The 22,828-nt window shown below is 41.0% G+C and overlaps 1 long non-coding RNA gene across 1 annotated transcript in view; it reads right to left on the minus strand.

Moving 5' to 3' along the window:
* Positions 1 to 22,828, minus strand: part of LOC106033032 (uncharacterized) — a 160,591-nt gene that overhangs the window by 132,664 nt on the left and 5,099 nt on the right. The window contains exon 2 of the long non-coding RNA XR_001205155.3: positions 8,056 to 8,115. This is a non-coding gene — a long non-coding RNA (uncharacterized lncRNA). The remainder of the gene's footprint in view (positions 1 to 8,055; positions 8,116 to 22,828) is intronic.

The raw sequence follows: 22,828 nt of genomic DNA on the forward strand, positions 1-22,828 counted from the left end.
CAACTCAGTTTTCTCTCTTAATCCATTGGCTGACTTGTGACAAGTGTCTCAGGCTGAATATAACAGGACACCGAGAGAGAATTCACTGAATACAAATTACCTAAAGAGATGCTACCTAGCATTCCTGCCTGTTTTCAAACAAAAAGCTCAGCACTAGCATCTTCAAATTTGCCTGACACATCCCTGATTCACTGAGACGCTTAACTGCGACAAGTATTTAACCAACTGGGTGTCTGTTGGTGACACCTCTAAAGTAGTGCCCAGTAGACATTCACTGCCCACCCCAAGATATAGAATATTCTCTGAGGAAGAACAGCAACTTCTTGGGAATTCTGTATCCATGTGAAAAATGTGTGTGAGGAAAAGCCCTAAACAGCAAAAAAATACATCAAAAAGAAGAAAAATAACTATAAAAAAGTAATCCTTAATCAGATACTAAATGTTCTTTCTGGAGCATGTACTATACAGACAAGGAGGTATCCTTCCAATATTAAGAGCTTTCCCTACTAGTTTTCAACAAGGTCTGTATTGCTTTGCCTCAGTGAGAAAGTACTACATTTTTGAAAGACCGGAGCAGATAGCCAAGTGAGAGCACAAATCACTGCAGCAGACCTAACAAACCTTCCTCAGATGGCATCAGGCTTAGAAAAGGAGTAATGCAAATCTCACCCCAAAAGCACTCCCCACAATTGGCTGCTAATGTCAAGGCTGAGTTTATCCCATTTTTAGCTTTGTCACAGACTTTCTGAAATGCTGGGCAAACCACTCAAATGCAACCCCTCTGCTCCCCACCTGTGAAACGGGCTCACTTCCTCTATGCATGCAGCACTTCAAGGCCTGAGTGACACACACAGGTAAAGGTGCTGGTACTCCATCCTTTCAGAATACTGCTCTGTCTTAAAACTTTCAAGTTTCCCCTTCTTTCCAGGCCATCTGCAAAGCATGCATAGATGTAAAATCTACTCCGAAATAGTGTGAGAATGGTTGTGTTCAGAAATTCATCTGGAGTCCTTTACTTGCTCTCCTTCCCCTACAACTTCCTGCAATAAGTATAGACTATGCCTCAGGAAAACAAAGCTATTTGAAAAGAGAACAGCTGCCATGGTGCTGAGTCAATACAGACAGACAAAATAAAATAAAATAAACTACACTGCATCTGTGGCAATGTGTTTTTTCCCTCCATAACAATATCCCCAATGCATAACGCCTTGGCAACAGTTTAGTAAACAACAGTTCAAGCGTGCGCTTCAAAGAAATGCATCCAAACCCTGGAATCATTAAAACAATACACTAATTCCTGCAATGGGGCATCCAAGCAGCTGCTTTTGCAGTACTTCGCTTTGGACTATTTCCTCTGCCTTGCTCATGTTCCTCTTAGACATTCGCCTCTAAGCACTTACGGGGATGAACTGTGAGAGGGTGCAATAGCCATTTATTGCTGTTAGAAGCAACAGTAAGGACAAAACACTCCACTGTCTTTTGCTAGGCATTAGTAGAGAGGTACTGCTCATCTTCTCCTGTGACAAGTATAGATTTATGGAAAATACTCATCTATGTTTTCACAGGAGAAGTTTTTCTCCACTGCAGCTATTTTCACAGCAAGCTACAAGGTTACCTACACTTGGAATTCAGTGCTGGTAAATCACAATCAACTAAAAGAAAGCCAAACAGGACTTAACTCTTCTTGATCTGCACAAAGACCACCACACTCATTATTTTATCCAATGGCCAGAGTAACCTAAGGAAGACATTAGAAATGCTTGCTTAGTGCTAGGATATTAACTGCGACATCCCTCATTCGCCCTGTTAACTGCATTAAAACACTCACTAACCCAGAGGATATAAAGTCACAGTAAACATGCTCTCAGGGGCATGCAGAAATACTGAAAATAAAAATAGAAAAGTGTGGTGTTCTGGCCAAGGAGTTCAGGCAATTGGATATTTGGATCATCCTTTCAAACTTTTGCTTCATTTGAGGCTCAAGAGTGTTCTGTTTATGTAAAAAAGACACCTGCAAAAAAAAATGCTTTAAAAAGTGGGAAAACCATGCCATGTGTTCAGAAGCAAAGTTTAAAAATGGCAGCTTTGTGAATGTTCTGAACCGTAAACTGGTTTTGTGAATATTATGAAAAGCAAAATGTACATTAGCAAATTGCAGCATTCATACTCTGTGAAAGAGAATTTGTACAGCTGTAGACCGGTACATTTGATCTGTGAAACTTCAGTAGAGCAGTTTTTCATAGGAACAAGCCAAATTCTTTAAAAATCTTTCTTTGCGTGGGAATAAGGCCTTTTAGAAACTAATAGGCTCATTTTTATTGTTCTCCCCTTGTTCCAAAAAGCATTCTCAGGGATGTAAAGGACTTTTCACTGGGGCATAAAGCAGAACACCAGACACGGTTGAAGTAGCACCTAATAACACTAACTCTCATACAAAATTTCTTATGACTTTGTACACTACCTCTTATCCCTCACATCACTGAAAAGAGGACAGGGCACTGCTTTGGTCTGTTCCCCTTAACTCTTTTGGGGGCTGAGTCGTTTTGTAAGGTTTCCACTGTATTCCTCTGCTCTGCACCTCCTGCACAAGGAAGGCTGGATGAGGCCCTCCTGTCTGCAATTTGATGTCTGACTGCATGAATGAGTTTTACACAGAAATGAAAATGAGGAAAAAAAACAGGAAAACGTATTTTATGGACACAGATTAGGAATCTTGGCACTACCAACCACATCTTTATAGGGCAGAATATAATTAAGATGTCAAAAAGTAATAAATTAGTACCAAAATAGAGCGATCTTTAATAATAAAGCTTTCATGTCCATAAAGAACTTTTCCTATTGCACAAAAAGCTTCCTAGGTATAACAGAACCAAATACACTAGACTTGTATTATCATTTATATCAGCTCCTTTGCACATTCCTAGCAGCATGAAGGAATCTATAGCGTTTACAAGTAACCTATGTTGAGCCTTGCCTGCTGATATTGCAGGAGTGGCATAAAGAGGCCTTGCAGTAAGAATTGTACGTTTACCGTAGTTTTGTCCAGGGGTGCACTTTATTAATGGCCAGAACCTGCACATGATCTGTATTAGAGAGTCACAGCAAAGATATTTCAATATTCCTTTATAGGTAGCTCAAGCACCTCTGAAATTTTGTCATGGTATACATGACAACTACTACCTCCTAGAAGATACTCAATGGCAAATAATATGGGATCCATATTCCCAGCTCTAACCATAAAAATACAGAAATCTTGGGAACAGTGCAGTAAAAGCCCAGTTTTCTGGAGCCTCTCTGACAGAAAACTAAGGTATTCAGGTAACTATCTTCTAAGTACTTTTTGCAAAGGCTTGGTTTAACTAAGCAAAACTTTGAGGCTGTGGTTCGTATTTATTTATTTATTTTTTCCTTTAAAAATCACCAGTTATTAGTATGGCTATTTCTAGTGACAGGATTGTATTATAATATTTGCTTAAAACTTTGTCATTGATCATCTAAAACTGGAAAGTATCCTTGCTTCTTATTGCTCTATTAGAGAAATATTGTCTTTACATATTAACCAAGAGTCTCTACAACGAGCTTGTTATAAATATGCAACACTTCTGTGTTTTTCTTACCCTGCAAGCAGGCAAGCACAAGTAACTTTACTCATACAAGCAGTGCTAAAAGTCAAACAAGGCCACTCATCAAATATATATAGATTGTGCACCTAATGCTTGAAGCTCTCTTCTAACGTATTAACTGAAAATAACCTGCATTTCTGCCCTCTTCAAAGAGGACGCATATAGTCAATGACAAATCATTCAGCTATTATATACACTGCCTCCCCCCCCCCAAGGAAAGAATGGTATATTAATTAGACACTTCTATAACTGTGTGCAAATTATGGGCAGCAACATATTTCCAAAAAGTGAAGCAACAATAAAACAAATCTCTCACTGAGAGTACCTGAAGTACGTGGCACTCTTAATGAGCCTTGCCCTTGAAAGCTGTAAGAAAAATACATCACCAAGAGTTTTTGAAACCACTTCATCATCACAAGAAGTGGGTTTGGTATTTTATGTACCTACTCAGATGACCAGATCAAAGTGTTCTTTATGCATTCTTCATAATAATTGAAAAATATTCCTATCACTATCAAGTGCTCACATAAGCCAAAAGCCTGATGCATCTTTATTTTAAAAGATATGGGGAGAGGGAGATGTTTTAGCCATTTTCTTTGCATTAGCTGTATGCCATCTTGTAGATACCACAGTTTAAAAGAAAAGGGTGTGACCTGAGAAGATATGCTAACAATAGTGCACATTGCTGTGCTGCACTTTCACCAAAGTCATTCTAACAAACTGGATAACTACCCAGGTCTTTTGATTTATTTATTTAATAGCCCAAGACATTTAGTCTCATGAGTACAGACATAATGGAGCTCAACCTATGAACTCCAGGCCTGCTCAAAGGTTAGGCTCAGTTTAGTGTCAGTTCAAACTAATTTCAACTCCCTTCCATGAGCTGAGTTTGCTGCTGTGGGATCGCTAAGCAAGGAGGAAGACAAGCTCAGAGCAGTCCTTAAGCTATCTTAACTCACTTTGGAAGGAATGTCTTTATTCTTACGTATATAAACTGTATCAACTAAAAACTTTGCTATAGTGAAAAGGTGCACGCAACTGGAATAGGCTCCTATTTTCAGCCAAGCTCCTGTCCCACTTGCAGTGAAGTTAAACGCCAGACTTCAGTCTCAGAAGTGCTGGGTCACTCTGTAGATCTCTCTCTGGTATTACACATCCTCACATGTTAAGAAAAAAAAAATCTGTTTCGCTTTGCATTCACAAGACCACAAAATTCTTGCTAGCAGATGCCTAGGTTAATGTAGAGGCAAAGCTGTAAGTCATTCTCTCTCTTTAAAATTAAAGTCGTGGAGCAAGAGACATCATTTCCATAAGTGGAAGAGTCAACAACTTAAAGTGGTTTGAAAAACTTATAAGTTTACCAAAAAATATTTCACAGGGAAATTAAAGAGGCACATAAAATACAGAAAGCCATAACAACGTCTGCCAAAATCTAGATGCAAATATATTTAGGATTGGTTCCACTTTATGTTTGTTTTAGTTCCGCCGTAATGCTTAGATTTGCCTGGAGCTGACTCACACAGCTTCTGAAAGGAAACAAAGTTTAACGTCTCAATTGAAGAGTGCAATCTGCCCAGGCACTGGATCTCCACGGCTTTTACTGACCAAGAAAATTATCTGATTTATAAAATGCTTGACATCTCTAAGAGCTGCTCCACAGGCCCAAATGCCTTGCCTAGGCTGAATTAGCTATAGCAGATAATTCTGCAGAAATGTTTAGCAAGCTTATTAGGCCCTGCGTATTAACATAGAAGGGAAAAAAACTATTGCCATGGCTATTGGATCCTTCATGTAAAATATTTTTCAGGACAAAGATGACAGCAGAATGCTTTATTGCTATTTGCTTCTGTCACCAGCCTGAGTTTAATTCAAAGTTTATTAAAGTAAGCTGGAGTCAGAAATGTAATAAACTCATAATATGCAACTATTTTATACATTCCCTTGATGGGATGCTTCAGGACAAGGTACATCTCAAGAACAGACACAGGCAGCCTGCATTGTTTCACTGTAAAACCTGGCTCACTCTAAAGATTTCCAATTGGAAAAAAAAATGTAAGAAAATAAGAAAGAAAACCATGTGAAATAATAAACAGAAATATACGTATTCTATTTTTTGATACATTTACATAAGCCATACACATGCACACACATATATATAAACCATATAGATCATACTTATATGGTTTATGGCCAAAAATAAAGTCTCACCAGATCAGTATTCTCCTGCAGTTCAATTACAGCGACTGCAGCAAGTATTCACTCAGAGGCAGGCTGAGCTGGGCTCAGCTGCGTGTGTCACGTCCCGTCAGAAACGCTCCTGGTCTCTGTCACTTCTTTTCAAACTCACAGAAGCCAGCACCCTCCCCAGAGTTCAAGCCTTAGCGATGGGCACCCAAACCTCCCAAACCTGCTCCCACACTGCAGCAGGAAGAGGTCATGGCTTGAACTGCTGCAACATCAGGCCAGGTGGGACACCCTGCCCTAGGGAAAGGTTTTGAAAGTAACATGAGGCTCTTTCGTGGGCCATCTGTCCAACCACAAATCTTTACTCATTTTTATTTTTGTCTCAGAAATGTATGGGACTATTTGAACTTATGGGACAACATCTGAAGATGCAGATGGGTGCATCTATTTTTCTGCCATCACCACTCTAAGGTGCTGAGGATCCCCCCGCTGAGGATCCCATTAACATGTAAATCTTCCCCATCATTGCCTGACACCTGAATTTTTCAAAATAATTTAGAACCCTGTTTTCTCACCTGCAGGGCACCTCTTCCTTTTAAATGGAAATCAGGCGTTCAGTGGCTTAGCCTAAAGTGTTAAATTCAGAACCATTTATCAGTTTCTCTCAACCCCCCATTCATCTCTCAATCATCATTTTAGAGAAGATCAAACTGTCCTTGGTTCTCCTCCATCAAGAGCTCTAATCAATAACCAAGGATATGAAGCAATATAAAATACTCTGTGCCTAGGTGACAGAAAGGTTTTGTTGGTGTTTTTGAGGATGGACTGCACAATTTCGCTTCTGGGTCTACCATTCACAGTCGTCATGAGAAAACCACGAATCCACTCTCCTCTTGTATAACGGCAGCAGTCACGAGGCTCCACATCCCAGCAAGTACCACCTCCGGCACACCAGGTTATCAGATATTCTTTGCATGAAAATGAAATCTTGGTTCCACTACTTGGCAAACACCCATCAGCTTTGACAGGGTCAGGATTTTATCCTGTATGCTTTGCACATTGACTAGAATATGACAGTGACCCACACTGCTCCAGAGTTTGAATAGTTCCTATTAATATATGAATGTATATTTGCCATGTTTACACTCTAAAAGATGTGCTAGGAGATCTTACAACACCATAAAGCTGATAAATATAAATATCAGCTTTACTTATTTATATAAATAAGAGCAGACAGCTTGAATTTAATGAGAAGCTTACAGATAACTCAGCTGAAAAGCCTTTAGTAAGGCTTCCTTTGGCTTCAGAAGTTTTACTGCTCCACAAGAAGATTCAGACAGCACAACAACAGCAAACCAAAGCCAGTGCCATCCCACTGCTGCTGCCTGGCAGAGGGCTCAACCATCGAAAACAGTGTAAATTGAACGGGAAAACTAATGTTTGTTCTGTCAGCTGCACCTGCCTGTCAAGTCATGATGCCCATTAGAGGTTATTTTCCAAAATCTCTTAACCTAATAAACTTAATAGACACGATGATATTTATGCTCCTGTGAAATACTGCAGCCTGTCAGTGCTGGAATACTTGACTACCAAATCTACCAGTTAGCTCTCATCTCCAGAGGATTTTAGCTCATGACAGAAGTGAATTGGAAAAGCAGATGGTTTTACAATGGTTTTTGGAGAGAAATAGATCCCGTACCAGAGCACAGGGTTTGAAAATAGCATTTCCCCCTGCTTCTCCCCATTACATAAGAATTAAGTGTCTTCATTAAGTGTTTACAAACCACATTATCCAACAGGCAAAGAGCAATAGGTTTAAATAAACAAAACCAAGGGTTTGTGCAATTTGGTATCAGTGTACACACACATATAAAACAGGTTTGTTTTAGTCTATTACACGAAATAACTGCCTCAGATGCTGTTATGGGCACTCATCTCTGACATGGGACATTTAATTCCCCATCAGAATCAATTAACTCATGGTTGAGACTACAACTGCAGGGAATACTAATTAATAACTATTAATTAGTCAATTAAAGGTTGGGACAGCCTGTCAGCCTCTGTCTCAGGTGAGTGTTATACAATACAAGGCTCACTGGAACAACCAGTTTGAAACTAAGCACATTTTCCTTTTGAGGAAAGTAATTAATCTGCTGCTTGTAATTCCGCTCACTTTCTTCATTAAAAGCAGCATTCCTTCCCCCTCGCTGCAGACTGCCTAGCAGACAACCTTCCTTGCTGTGCTCACCTGCATCACAGCACCGAGACGCACCACTCCGGTCACGGTCCATCACGTCGCCATTGGATCCTGCAACAAGGGGAACAACCACAGCTTAGCCAGGTAATGCAGCTCAGCACAGGGCTGTAACACTGCTGTGTGCTGGAAGCCTGGTGCCATGCTGCCATGAGGGTATTGCTGTGTGGGGAGATGCTGGTTTGCGCATTTGCCAGCTCGGAAGGGGAATCTGCTTCCCCTCCAGGAACCAGCTGACAGCCCAAGGATCCCAACTGCAAAGGAGGGGGTCGGAAAGCTCCAAGCACGAGGCGAGGCCACCAGCCTTTGACATAGCCTCCTTCTAAAATACAGAAAGCTGGAGGGAGGATTTCTGCATGGCCTTGCTCGCTGAGCTGCTGCACACCTGTGGAGCAACGAGAAGGGCTCTGTGCAAGGATATTAAAATAGCTTGTCAGCATCTCAACATAAAGGAAAGTGGGGATATGATAAAAGGAAAGGAGCACAAAGAAAACTAAGGTTTACAAATAAATTTGGGGAGAAAAAAAAAGAAAATAACCACAACCCAAGAACATTCTCCACATTTTTCCTGTATGAGATTTTATTAAAGGCAGCGCTGAAAATAATCACTATGAAATGTAGTTGGAAAATAAGTGCAACCTTCATATGCTTCTCCTGCAGAAAACACGTGTGCGTTTCGTAAAGCAGTTAAAGAATAGAAACGAATGAGTTCTACTGATTCTTTAACAGAACATTTTCCTAATAAATTCACTGGAGAAAGGCACACCGAGAGCAGGCAAAGGGGCTGAAACCCCTGACCCTGTATCAATCTATGTAAATACCCATTGCACCACTGCACAGTTACGCAATTACAGTATAGAACGAAAAGCACATACCAAATACACTCCAACTACTGCAGCACTTATGAAATCTTCCTCCTTTATAAAAGAATTTGTGTTGCTCCTGCCAAGGAAAATGAGTAAGTAAAAGGCAACCTCTATTCTATTTCCTGCTGTGTAAAGGAGACGCCTAAAGATAGTTTTTGCTGTGTATTATTTGCCTGCCCTATGTTATTAACAATACAAAAAGAGGATGGCCAAGCCACATGTGCTACATTATTCCCTAGAGCCTTCCCATGAACTTCCTCCATGGTCCTGATCAACTCTGGTATTTAAATGAAGAGCAAACATTCCTGGTCTTTCCTTACCACATTTTGGGACCTTCCATCAAAACCGTATCAGAGGTTTCTTCCCAGAAGCACACAGTCTCCAGCTGCACACCCTGATAGCTTCAAAATGCTCACTCTCCATTTAGTCTAACTGAAAACCAAACCTCAAACTTCCCCCAAGCTAACAGCTTTGAGAAGTTCAAACATGTATAAGAATGGCACTCACCAAATTGGGAGATCTGCAGTTACTGATCAGGGAGAAATGTGTCATGGTTATTTAGATACAAAATAGCTACGACTGCTCAAGATTTCCAGAAGTAATAACAGTCTTTATTTAAAGCACAGAGGCAAAAGAAAAAAAGGGAAGAGGAAATTAAAGTAAATCTTGCACCACTGAGCTGGCACAGACCACTAGATCAATGCCAGCACACAGCTCCGGGAGCTCTGCATTCTGATCACTAGCAGTCTGCATGTAAATGCATCGCTAAAGGAAGAACAAAGAACAAAGAGAAAGCAAATACAAATGCATATGCACAAACATTCAATTGGGGTTTATTCATAAAAAGAATTTCATTCCTTGCTTCCTCCTCTGAAGCAACACGATGGCTCTTTCTGCACTTGCAATATAGCGCATTTCAATGATCCACAATTACACATTTGCATACATGCGGCGTGGATGCTGTATCCACCTTTACGTTCAAACAACAGAAATGAATTTTATTAGTTCAAAGGCATCATACTTTGCTCTAAACACACATCCCAGGGAAATGATGTCTAATAGTAAGCTTTTCTCTTGTCAGCATCACGGCGTGCACAAGTGCCTGGGCTGGGGTAGAGGAGTAGTACTGGTTTTCGTGAAGTTTCTGCAGTACTGAAGGATTCCTACCTCCATTATCATTAACAGCTGGGCTTTCTGATATTCCCTAGTGCCAGCAAGTCTTTCTCAATCACTCCACCAAAGGCCACAGAGCTTGATTGCTGGACAAGTTTTTAGCTTTCAATAGTCTCTCTCTAATGGCAATATTTTTTAAATGATTAAGATTAGTGAGCAGGTTTTTAAAGGTTTTCCAGCACCAAGAAGAGCAGATAATCATCTAGAGGCACTTTTCAATGCATCAGGGAATCCAGTTTCCATTGTGCCCAGACATTGTTTTATATTTCATAAAGATACATAAATGTTATTTACAGGCAGGAATGAACTAGTCTAGTCTAAAACCAGGAGCTGTACAGTTCATTCGCCCCAAAATGCTGAACCTCAGGCAAAATCATACCCTTCCACATAGCCAAAAGCACTGCAGACTACTGGTAAAGCACATTCCAGGCCCATGCGGTGCCTGTGCTCTGCTCCAGCTCAGCCACCCCAGGCAACACAGCTCTGGGAAAACAGTGCTGGGACTCTGTGCACAGGCTCCCAACCACGCAGGGGTTTTTCCTCCCATGTCTACTCACAGAAATACCTTTGCAACACAACTCTTCCTTGCTACATGGGCATAGCACATACCATGCGCATCATCAGCCCCTAGCACGGAGGCAATCCGTTCAGATCTCCTTGGCACAGCGGCAACGATGCAGGGACCTGCTGCGGGCACAGCTGGATGCCTCTGGACAACACAGGGGAGCCTCCTCCCACGGGGCTGGAAACAAACATTTACTGAGGAGTCAAAGTTTTTTTCACTGATTAAAGCTAACCCAAATAATCAGACACATTTTGTTCTCTAATCACCAAGCTACTGTCCAGATTATCCTTGACATGTGAAAAGAAAAGATTGAATTTACTTCTAATTTACTTCTTTAATAACTGACTGTGTGATGCCCCATTTGTTATATATTTCTGCCTCACACTGTTCAAAGAGCAAATACAAGTTTTAATATTGTTTATGTTACTATCATTTGAAAATTAATAGCTTTTCATATATCTTTTGACTTCCTAGTGGCTAAAAGGAAAAAAAAAATCTTAAATATATTCAAGGCTAAGTGTCATTTAAACTGCCTCTGATATACACGTATTACAGTAAATTACCATAAACATGCTACCCGGTGATGGAGACAAATGCCCGAAGAGAAAACCCGTGTAAACAAGACAACTAAAACTGTCTTATACATATTTAAGGGATCCATAAATGAGAGCTAGTCATAAACTTGACAAAGGTAATAGAAGATATATGTTAAACTTCATTGCTATAAAATTCAGGTTAAAAAGGTGATATAAATATTTTAGTCTTTTATCTAAGACTATCTTTAAAGATTTAGTTTCTCTTCATCTGCTTTGGGGGTGGTTGGAAGAGGGTTGGGGGGTTGTAGGCTTTTCTTTTTTTTTTTTTTTCCTTTTTCCCTTTTTTAAACCTTTCCACCTTCTGTTAGTTATTTTGAGTTCTGTTTCTTTCCTACCATGTTTCTTAGAGAGCTTGTTAAATGTTGCTGCGCTATATACAAGTCTATACGCATACACCCACAGAGTTACTGAATGATAGCTGCTAGTCCTCTGAAGAAAGGGCTTTCAAACACATGCATCCATTTCCCATTACTGAGAAACCCACATTTGTGACAATCGACACGCACAGACCGCTTCTGTGATGGTGGGGCGATTTTCTTCTCAGCCCAGCAGGCTCAGGGCTGTCTTCCCTTCTGCTCGAGGCCCCAAGCAATTGGCTGTAGCCAGCCCTGCTCTGCGCTGCATCCCTGGTCGGGGCAATCTCCAGAGGCAGCTGCACCCACAGCTCCCCCGCAGTCCCTGCCCCACGCTCTTCCCCACCAGCCATCCCTGCTGTTCTTCCAGTCTCAGCAACTTAAATCAAGAATAAGCCTACAAAGGAGAGCAGGCTCTCTCCTTACATCACAGATGCTGCAGCTCGATACAGAAATACAGCGTGCCCTCCTCCCCACTGCCCCTGCCTTTGGCCATGCTGCTGCTCAAGGAGCAGCTCCTACTTCCTGAGCACAAATACTAGACGATCAACAACATTTCTGTTGCCAGACTGATTTTATCATGACCTTGAAGTATTTGGTATTTTTCCTAAATTTCCAGGTTTTGCATGGGAATCTCACCGCCTTCAATTTCTAGTTCCCAGGGCTACAAAGGAAAGGGACTTAAAAACATCCAGATTTTTTTTTTAATGAAAAGAAAGAGGAAAAGAAATAGAAGTGATTTCTGTGGGATTTAATTTCAACCTCAAAAACCATGGCATGACTCCTAACGTTTTCTGAATGTAAGCATACCGGCCAGCACTGGACACAAACACAACCTTCGTTGTGGGCTCAAATATCCAACACCCTGATTCAGGAACACAGCTGCCACTGTTTTACACCAACATCTGCCGCAGCACAACTTAATGACAGATATTTATCCCTATATAAACAAATGTATCCCACTGAGGTGCGGAACTTCCATGTGTAACATGGAGATAACTGTTAATGCCCATTACATGTACACATATTTGAACATCATGTAGCTGTTAGTTTTTGTTTTAGTCTCCCGTAACAACCTCTAAATTTCAAAGACTATATATAAAATTATAGTACACATATATAAAAATGACAAAAAAGGTAAAATGTTTTAGGATTTCCCTAACACACGTTTGTCCTCCATGGTCCTTACTTTCCATGTGAACAGCCAAATATTCAGGTTCTATGGAACACCACTATATACATTTTTCTACTGATGCAACAGCCTCATGCATATCAGTTAGTAAAAGGAATTTGAGGTTGATTTATTGCATCTATAAGTTTGGGATGGATCTTTATATTCTACTCATTACCCTATAAGCAAAATTTCCTGGAACAGCCAGGAGAGCATGTTGATATTTAGAGCCCTGCTTTTTTGCTCCATCTCTCAGCAATTTCCTCATCAAGTCAGTTCAATTTTCACGTGTTTCCCCTCTCAGCCCCAACAGGCACTCATGGCAATTGCCCAGCTCTGAAAGCCAAGCAAGGTCTTTTCTGCCTTGTGTTATTAGTAGCAGTAGATTTTGTGAAATCAGAGGTTAGTTAATAAGCCATCAGGACAGTCTGGACTGTCACGGCAGTCCTGGCAGATTTAGCCAGCTAAGTAACAGAATGCAGCTCTGAATATACCCAGGTAGTAGACATCTATAGGGTAAAAAAAAAATAAAGAAACTGGCATTCATAAGCAATTGCTTTTGAATCAGGAACAACAGGAAAAGACACTAACATTCAAAAATATTCTGACATTTTGCCAATAGACTTTAAATTTCCGGTGTTGTTTATTTCAGATCCTATACTTCAGGGGAGGAGGGGATTTTTTTCACTGTTTTTCCTGTTCTGAACTTTTCTTATTTAATTTGAGCAAAGATGGGCCAGAACCAAAGCCTGCGATCCAAGTATTCCCACACTTTCTGCTCTTCAAAATCAAAATCTATACATTGTGCCTGTGATCCATCTCTCACCTTAATGACTGTCTTGTTTCTCTTATTCCCTCTCTGAGCCTGCTTGCCAGTCTGTTTATTTTCTCTTCATCAACTTTTTTGGGAAGAGGCCATTTCATTTTCCATCAAGTCTCTTTTCTCTTCCATCGATTCTTATTCTGTATTTCTCCCTTTTGCCCTCACACAGCACTACACACATTTTCCTCTCCATTAAGTTAACTCACAATTCATCAAGATTGTGCACTCCAGAGCCAAACAGATATGGAGCTGTTTTAGAAGAAAAGGCAGAGATTGCTCCAGCTCACTAATAAAGGGTATCAATCTTGCTCCCTTTTAAATGAAACATGTTGTAAGCTTCTCTTAGTCACACTAATGAAAGTATTTTGCCAAGTTTATCCCTAGCATGAGTCCCAGACCAAAAAGTGAGGAAGGATGGGGTACAGCATTGAGAATAATGGAGCTATATTTTTAGTTAATGGATACTACATATTAGAAGAACTAAGAACCTTCTCGGGGCTAGGAATAGGATAATAATGAGCACTTTGTACTTGAAACAGAGGGCCAGGACCCTCCCTCTAAGTGGCATACATAATGGCTCTGCAATGTTTTCACGAGGTTAGTGTAGAAGTCAACTTTTACCTGACTATTCTATGAGAGTCTTGGGATAGGAATTTTGGTCCATAATTAAAATGGTTTTATACATTCAAAGCCAGGAGAACAGCACATAGCTAGCTCAGACATCCTTCTTCAGAATTTCTCTCGCATTCGACCAAAGTAACCACTACTGACATTTATCACAAAACAAATGCCTAACAGGATGGTTCTCTGTTCTTGTGCGGCAACTCCAGAACTGCACCTCCCTCTAATAACCACACACGCTCCCTGCACACAAGGAGGAATAGAGCCTCTATGAACTGCTTCACGAGACGAGGGGTTTGTTTCCAAGGATGGGCAGGACACTCACTGCAAAAGACCTACATGCAGAGAAGCAAGAAGCTCTGCCTTTTTGTGGTTATATTCTAGTTTGATAATTTCAGGGGAGTGATTTACTGAGTAAATAGCAAGGTTATCAAACACTCACAACACACATTTTAATCTTCACAAAAAGAGTAAAATACAATGAAAACAAAGACTTGGTGTTAAGCTCCTGGGGTACCAACAGCACCTGGGAATCAGGTAGAAAGAGTGTTTCTCATTACAGAGGCCAGTGAAATCTACATCACGTAGCAGAGCTGGAGTGCCAAAGATGTGTGTGTACACCTGGTATTAGGAGTTGGGAGGCATAAATATTAATGAAGAAACTATGGGATGGAATGACAGGATGATGGGCGAGATGGAAAAGACAACAGAGCAAGTGAACAGCATCGGCGGGTCCTGGTGTTATCACAGGTCACAGATCCATGGACTGCGTTACCTTGTCCCATCTTCTGCGTCAGGGTTTCCACCTGCGACTCTGACCCTGTCTCCTTCCTTGTCCCTCAGCAGGTGCTCACACACCTGAGAGCCCTGGAATGGGTCTCCTCACCCCTGCCCCTTCTCCCCTGCTGCACAGAACTTAATAGATGCAATGCACAAGCAGCCAAATAATGTTTGTCCATATGTCTTACACGTCTACCACAAGGAATCAGTTTGAACTCAGCTGAAACTATTTCTTCAATCCATGTTTTTAAGAGGGGAAAAAATCCTTTGTTTTGGCTTTACTGATAGGTTTCATTAAATTCTGCTGTTTTTCAAAATTGGGGAACAAAAAAACAGTTCAATTTTTAAAAGTACCCTTCCAAAATAAGGTTACAGAATTATTTTAGAAATTGCTAAAATGCCACAATAAAAAAATTTTGGCATTTCGAAAAAAGTTTCATTTATATTTATCAGAATATTTTGTTTTAACATTATTGAAATTTCTCCTCTCGTGTCCCTTTTTCTTTCATACGAGGTATTTTCCAATTTTCACATATTTTCTTATCTTCCCAAAGATCCATTTTTAATTTAATTTATTAGTTAATCAGGCAAATGGGAAAAGTCAGCCTAGTTTTGTTCAGCTCAGGACATTTCCAAGAGCATGGTCTAACATCCTCATTTTAATACACTGCACATCTTATGCCAGATGCTACATTAAAAAAAAAAAAAGTTAAATAATAAAGTGATAATATCTAATTCCATCCTGTAATCCTAATTTAATATGAGTCGTGTGCGTACAGCTGAGGATGACATTTTTAAAGTCACTTCACTTTTCTGCTAACATCACTTTAGGGACTTAAAATCCATTCCCCCCTTGATCAAATTCTACTTTCCTAGCTTCTGCTTTTATCTCCTCCCTGCACCAGCACCGAGCAAGCACTGAGAGTCTAACGCCAAGCGTGCAGCCCACGACTCACTCTGCAGTCTCTGTATGTTCCTTTCCTCCAGTTCTGAAGGGCAGGAACCACAGAAGAGCTTTTTCTCCTTTCTAGCTCTAGAGGTTACTCAGCAGGGGCCTGCTGAAGGCAGCGTGCATCCTTTGCTTCTTCCTGCAGGACGACACACCTTCCTCATCTTCCATACCCACCCAGCACTCAGTGCCAGAGTGGCAGATGTGTTATTGTAAGTGAGCAAGATGTGACCACCTCAGCCTTACATGGTGTCTCTCCCCATCTCCAGCTTACCTTCCACATCATTACAGTAGTCCCATTTGCTGCTCGTAATTCCTTATTCTCCCTTATTCCCCTGAGAAACCTCATCAGCTTTCATCCTGAAATAATATGACATATCATCACCAGCTATCACAAGTGACAATTTCTCTGTCTCTCCTGGGGAGCATATTTTATACCTGCTTCCTCTTCTAGAGCTCATCAACACAACAGACCTTTAACAATTGAAAACAGAGAAAAAGATTGAGTCTTTACGCTATACCTTGCCCAAAAATAAATAAATAAATAGCAGGAAGGGACAAGAAGCCAGGTAATCATCAGAAAACAGGATCTCAACACCCACAGACTCACAACTATCAAAAAGATCAACTCAGCTTGACGGGACAATGTAAGTAGCACTTCTTACTTTGATAAGCACAAAACATGATCTGTGATGATGATATAAGTTGCTGCTTTGGTTGTTTTTTAATGATAAATGAACTCCTTGGTTGTCTTCTCTCTCCTGATAGTTTTGAAAGGAGAGACTGTACAATGGCAGGGAGCAATTGAATTGTAAAGACAGAGGCACAGATGGATAACAACTCTCTGTCATTTGTTCCTGAAACTTCCTAAATGAAATTCACATCAAAATGTGAAAATCTGCAAAGCATCATTAATTTCAAGGGATTAGAGCAAGATTTTAAGCAGGAACTATGAAATAGTTTCTGTGTGTACTCTTCTGATGTCTTTCCTATTTCATCTAATTAACAATAAAACAGATGTCCCGTGACAAAATCAGGTTTTTCATCCAATAACACTCTGACAATCTAAAAATGCCAATCCCTTCACATATGTAAGTTAAATGTCACTGGAGACAGTTGATGCAATTTAGAGATAAGAGCAAAGTGAATATTAGCATTGGGTAACTAGCTACAGGAGTGCAAAATCCTATTGCCTGCCCTCCAAATTTAGAGATCTCCAGTGCAGTGACTTTTGGACTAACCTTGTTTGCAGTTCTTAACATCACAGGTTTCCTTTACCTGACTGCAGGAACACAGGAAAATTCATGGCACTAACATGTACTTCCAGTGCATGGAAGTCCCCAGACACTCCAGTACCATGAACATTCACTCTTAATTACTCACTGACAGTTTGTACCTCCTGCTAATTTACCACCTGCCCACCTCTGGATGCTGTGAAGGTAACTCACGTGCAGGCTGTTCTCAGGGAGGCAACCCTCTGTTGGCTTACATCGCTGTTAATGTGGTGGTAGGAAGCACCCAGGGAGGAAGGTGGTCAAGGCCACTTCAGATGAAGCTTCTCCTTTAGGTGCTTCTCTGCAGAACTGCACTCTCAAGTGGCAGCCCTGGATTTGCTTACACAAGTTAAGTTCTTTTTAAAACACATCTTCCCCTTCCACTCAAAAGGCAATTTTTTAAATGATGATGAAGACCAACGTGGAGCATCTCTTTGCCTGTTACTAATTTCACTGTCTCCCCTGCTGTTCCAATCAGCTAAGACTCAAATGCAGAACTTCTGTTGCTGAACCCATGTAATGCAACGGGGGGGGGGGGGGGGGGGGGGGGGGCGAAAGCCACTCAACTTGACTTTCCAGAACTTAAATCAAGTAATCTGCAGAGCATTATGAATGCCCATGAAACTCACTATGCTATCTTCACTCTCATTTGATGCAGGTGTCACAGTCAATCCCTACAACAATCCATTCTGCCCTCAAGCAAAACACTCATCTCTCTGAAAATTTGCACCACATGGCCCTGAGCTCCTTCCTGCTGTCACACACACCCTTCTTTAATTCTTCCTTAATTGTTTACATGTGTTAAATAACTCCCTGTTTCAGCTGACCCTATTTTAGAAATCTTCTCAACCTTCAGTTTAAGAATGTCTCTTCCTCTTATCCCTGTTATGTCCCCTCAAAGAAAATGGAGTTATGTTTGACATTCAAAAGATACCCTTCAGAACAATGCAATTATTCTGGAGATACTACATCTCTTTATGAAATGTGATATACAGTACTCAGAGCGACTCTGGAGAAGTTAATCATAGTTGCAATCATGTGTCTTTTCCAATTCACACAGTTGTGTGATTGACAGAAACTCCCAAAGCAGAATTCAATTAAGCATAATTTTGATTCTCATAAGACAAGCCTGCCTTTGTTGTAACACTAAAATCAGTTCTGAAACACAGATAAAACAGATATTAAATAATGTAATCTGCAGCTGCTCATACAGAATAAATGCCACCAATAATAATGCTGCCACGGTTACCTTCTGCAGACTTTGGAGCTGGTTTTCTTCAAAACTGAAACAAATATCTGAAGTTATAGTATATTACAGAGTGGACTTTCAAAGGTTTTGAAGTACCTAAAAGTGCAAAAATCTCACAGGGATTTTCAAAAGCATCCAGACTCCTACTCCCACCTAATCAACAGAAGTTTTAAATCAATTCTTAGTTTATCAGACCCACACACATATATTGTGGTGGCATCACCCGCGGCAGGTTACAAGGTCTGTGACATCTCCTGCATTAAAAGTGCTTCGCTAATCCTGCGTACAGGGGTGGTGGTGCAGCAATGTGCTGTCTGGGGGAGTAAGCACCGTGATTTGTCATCCAAAATGCTCGATAACTTCTCTCTAATTATAACTGTGCTTACTTTAATCAGTTAAATACTGGACAAGATCTGATCAGTTCACCCACTCTAATCTCTCTTGCCACATCAAAACCCGTTTAAGAAGTATCTGGTTCTTCCACACAATCCATAATGAGCCATTTAAGAAATTAACTGGTGTCTGTATCAAGAAAGGGGCCCAGCTTAGCTAGTTAGCAAAGTATTACATTTTGCTCGCTCATTTCCATCATTCAATGGGACAGAATCTCTGCATGCCAAACCCAAATGTGCCCTGCTGACACTTTTTCACCCACTCTCTGCACACTGAGGAATAAGATAAAAGAGCACCTCAGATTGCCCCTTGGGACGAAGTCTGAAGTGACCTCTGCAAGGCTGGGGCCAGGAATTAATGCCACTTGCCCATCCAGAGCCCACGCCATGCCAGACACGGGACTGTTTCCCATTCTCTGCTTGTTGCACTCACCTGCTGTCTCTTTAGTTAGTGCCAAAGACCCTGACAGCCCCTGCAATTGCAGCAATGGTGTTTTAGAAGTACAGACACTCTTGCTCCTTTCAGGCTCTTTCATTGTCTTTTTGTTGAGAACACACTCAACAGAAGGGATAAAAATCCCTGAGGTGTCACTGCAGGCTGACTCACAGTAAGAATACACTAGCCACCACACAAAACATCTCTAGTAATGGGAAAAATTTAAGAAACACAGTTTGGGTTCTGCACCACGAATGCCCCAAAGCATATTTAGATGAGCACCTTACCTAACTTGTTATTTGCAGTTAAAACCTAGCCAAGAAAGGTACATGCTCTGCTGGACTGCATGGGGCTGGTGTGTACATCAGAGGCAAAACACTGTCAGAGAAACCTGACCGCACGTAAAGCTGAGCCTTAAGCAAAAAAAAACGGGAAAAATGGGTCTTTTAGAAAAGAGACAGCATGTCTTTGCCATCTAACCTTCAACTGTCAGATGCTGTCCTAGTTTCAAAGTCATTTAAGACAGGGGAGGATCGGCGCTGCCTTTAGCACAGTCTCTGCTGCCCTCTCGTGGCGTCTCCAGCAGGCACGGAGCTCAGCAGCCCGGGCTGGTGCAGAGGAGAAACTGTTATTCCGGTAGCATTTCAGCCTCAATTAGGAACTTACGTTATTAACTATTATTTACTTAGAAGTGTGTAGATTTTCAGACCTAGTGGGTGGTTTTCAGTGTCCCAAAGCACAGGCTCATTCTTCCTCACCCTTTGGCTTCCATTCCTAGACTAGGATCGGGGGGAAAAGGCAAAGAGATTCCACGCAAGAATTTGTGCAAGGTCGCCGCAATATTTATTTGTTGTTGTGCATACTGTCACACCCTGACTGCAGCATGCCTTAAGTGTGCATCTCCTTCAGTGGATAACACAACACTTTTTAACCCATTTACGCTTTAATACAACATTTCAATCCGTGAAATGAGAAATATTGCACAAGATGAGACCAGAGCTCACCTAAAACAACAACAAAAAATAGTAATTTTTTTCAAAAGAGCTAGAAAGTGGTTCATGTGATAAATTCACCTTTCCATTCACTCGCCCACCAATATGCCTCATCATGGTAAATTAAAAGTATTTCACAAAATCCCATGAAAGTATAGCCAGGGTGCCAAGTAAATACATTAGCCCAGAAGAGGCATGAGGAGCTCAGCACACTCATGAATGGACAAAAAGCCTTTACTAGTTACGACAGACAAGTCTGGCACTGGAAAGTGTTTCTATTTTTAGCTCAATTTCCAAAGGAAATGTGGCTTATGCAATCATCCTATGTGCAAATGTTGCATGCCTCTCACCCTCACTACTATCACTACTCTGCCTAAACAGCCAGCTGCAGACGAAGTCTCATAAATAATGGAAGTTCCCAGGGACTTGGTTAATATAGGCAGGCTGACAGAAGAGAGAGTCCCTGCAAGTGCCCCCTCTGACTGCAAAGCTTCCAACCAACCTCAAACCTACACCTAAGGCTGGAGCTTTGGTGCTAACTCTTCCTTTTCTCTTTCTGTACGATACCAAAGGGCAGTCACAGAATTTCCAGCCAGGATCTGCAGTTCACAGCATGCTTAAGTGTACAGCCCATGTAGATGCCAAATAAATAAAAATACTAAACCAGTAAGACTCAAACTTACCAATTTGTGCCAGGATGCCATTATGCTGCAAACACAGAGCAATGAACACACTTTATCTCAAAGCCAGTGGGGAGAGAGAGCAAATGGGTCAGCACAAGAAAGAAATGGGGTATGACAGAAGGCGGCAGAGGGCCAGGTATTGCCTGTAGCATCCCAACAGTGGGAAAATCCCACCCCAGCCCAGGTCTGTGTTAGCCTAGACATCACACAGCCCCCCAGAAACGGTGCCTTCCCAAAAGCATGGTGGATTTAATAGCACAGAAAGTAAGAGATGGGAGAGAGAATACATACATGCCTTGCTGTTAAGTGTAAAGCCAAGTCCAGACCTGAGGTCATCGCATGACTGTGGGTCAGTTTAACATGTGTTTGTTTTCACCTAAATTAAAGAAGGACTTTCCAAAACTGCAGAAATAGGACTTTTTATTTATTTAAATTGCCTTTTGTACTGCGTTAATAAAAGTACCACATGACATTCTCAGCCGCTGTTCCCTTAATAGCTGGAATTCTCTCTCTCTGTCAATTTCTAGTGCTGACATTTTACTCTTTTTAATCTTTGGGCTCAGGGCAAATTTTTTCAACCTGATTTCCTTACAAATATTTGGGCTTTGCTCCTTCATTCCTTGAAGCCAGCAAAAATCCTGAATGAACAAGGAATGCAGAACCAAACCGCAGAATAATTTACGTTTTGTACTTTACTTGCTTTGAAAGTCCCTGAAGACATATCACTGTTTATTACTACAATAAAACATTTCTAATTCACTCAAGTGAATTAATGACTGAGAAACCTCCTGGATATTACTGAACTGGCAAAACTTAAATGATTACTATATTATTTTCTGAAGGAAAGCTAATATAAGGGTTTTTTTCTTTTTTTTTTTCTTTTTAAGTATACCTGTGTTTGATTATTTGTTACAGAGCTTTGCTGCTCAGTGGGAAAGGTTCTGTAGCATGCTTTGCTGAAGCCTCTACAATGTGCAAGGCTGTGAGAAATCTATAACTTTTCAGCCCTAAAAACACAAGCAGAAGCCATCATCTTGGGGTGAGGGGGAGTTGTGGTATTACTGAAATCCTACAAACAGTCCTTCCTTTCTGCTTATATTTCAAACAACTCAGTCAAAAGCAGCTATTCATCAAGGCCCTGAGTTCAGGCACATGTCTATGAGCAGGTTTATCCTTGCCACGTCAGTTTTATTTACTTATTACATATGGTCATAGTATCAAATTATGAGCTGAGTAAGGGACTGTTTGTTGTTTTTCCCTGCCCTAATACCTCCACAGCTCAATGGCCCCTTATTGCTGCAGGTGCATCTGGCTGCTCCAGTAACACAAATAAAGAGGGCATTAATTTCTGTACTTACTCTCATCTTCAGTGGTATGGAGGAGAACCACAAGTAGGATGCAGGACTCTGCTGGCTTCATGCAAATCTTGGTAAGAAACAAGAATACCTGAAGCACCAGACCGGTTTTGACCACACAGTGGCAGCAGAATCAAGACACTGCTCAAACAAGTCCTTATACAAATACGATCCACTGTTAGTGCCACAGTAGCAAACGTTCACTAGCTCTTATTTGGGAAAAATGGAAATAGCCCTGCAAAACCACGGTAGAGGTGATGCCTCACGGATAGTTGCAGAGAATTTCCCAATGTTTAAACTCCAAATTCTTTGTTTCCAGCTTGCAATGTGTGACCTGGGGATAACTCATTTGCTGTAATGACCCCGTGTCTGTTTTGGGCCTGACTGAAAGCTGTGCCAAAGAACAAGCTCAGCCACTGCTTGCATCCTAAGAGCTCCAGAGAAAGGGTGAAGAAAATAAAACTTGGTTCCTCACTCCCTTCACAAACT

The sequence above is a fragment of the Anser cygnoides genome, chromosome 8 (genome assembly GCF_040182565.1).
Source record: "Anser cygnoides isolate HZ-2024a breed goose chromosome 8, Taihu_goose_T2T_genome, whole genome shotgun sequence".
NCBI classification, from domain to species: Eukaryota; Metazoa; Chordata; class Aves; order Anseriformes; family Anatidae; genus Anser; species Anser cygnoides.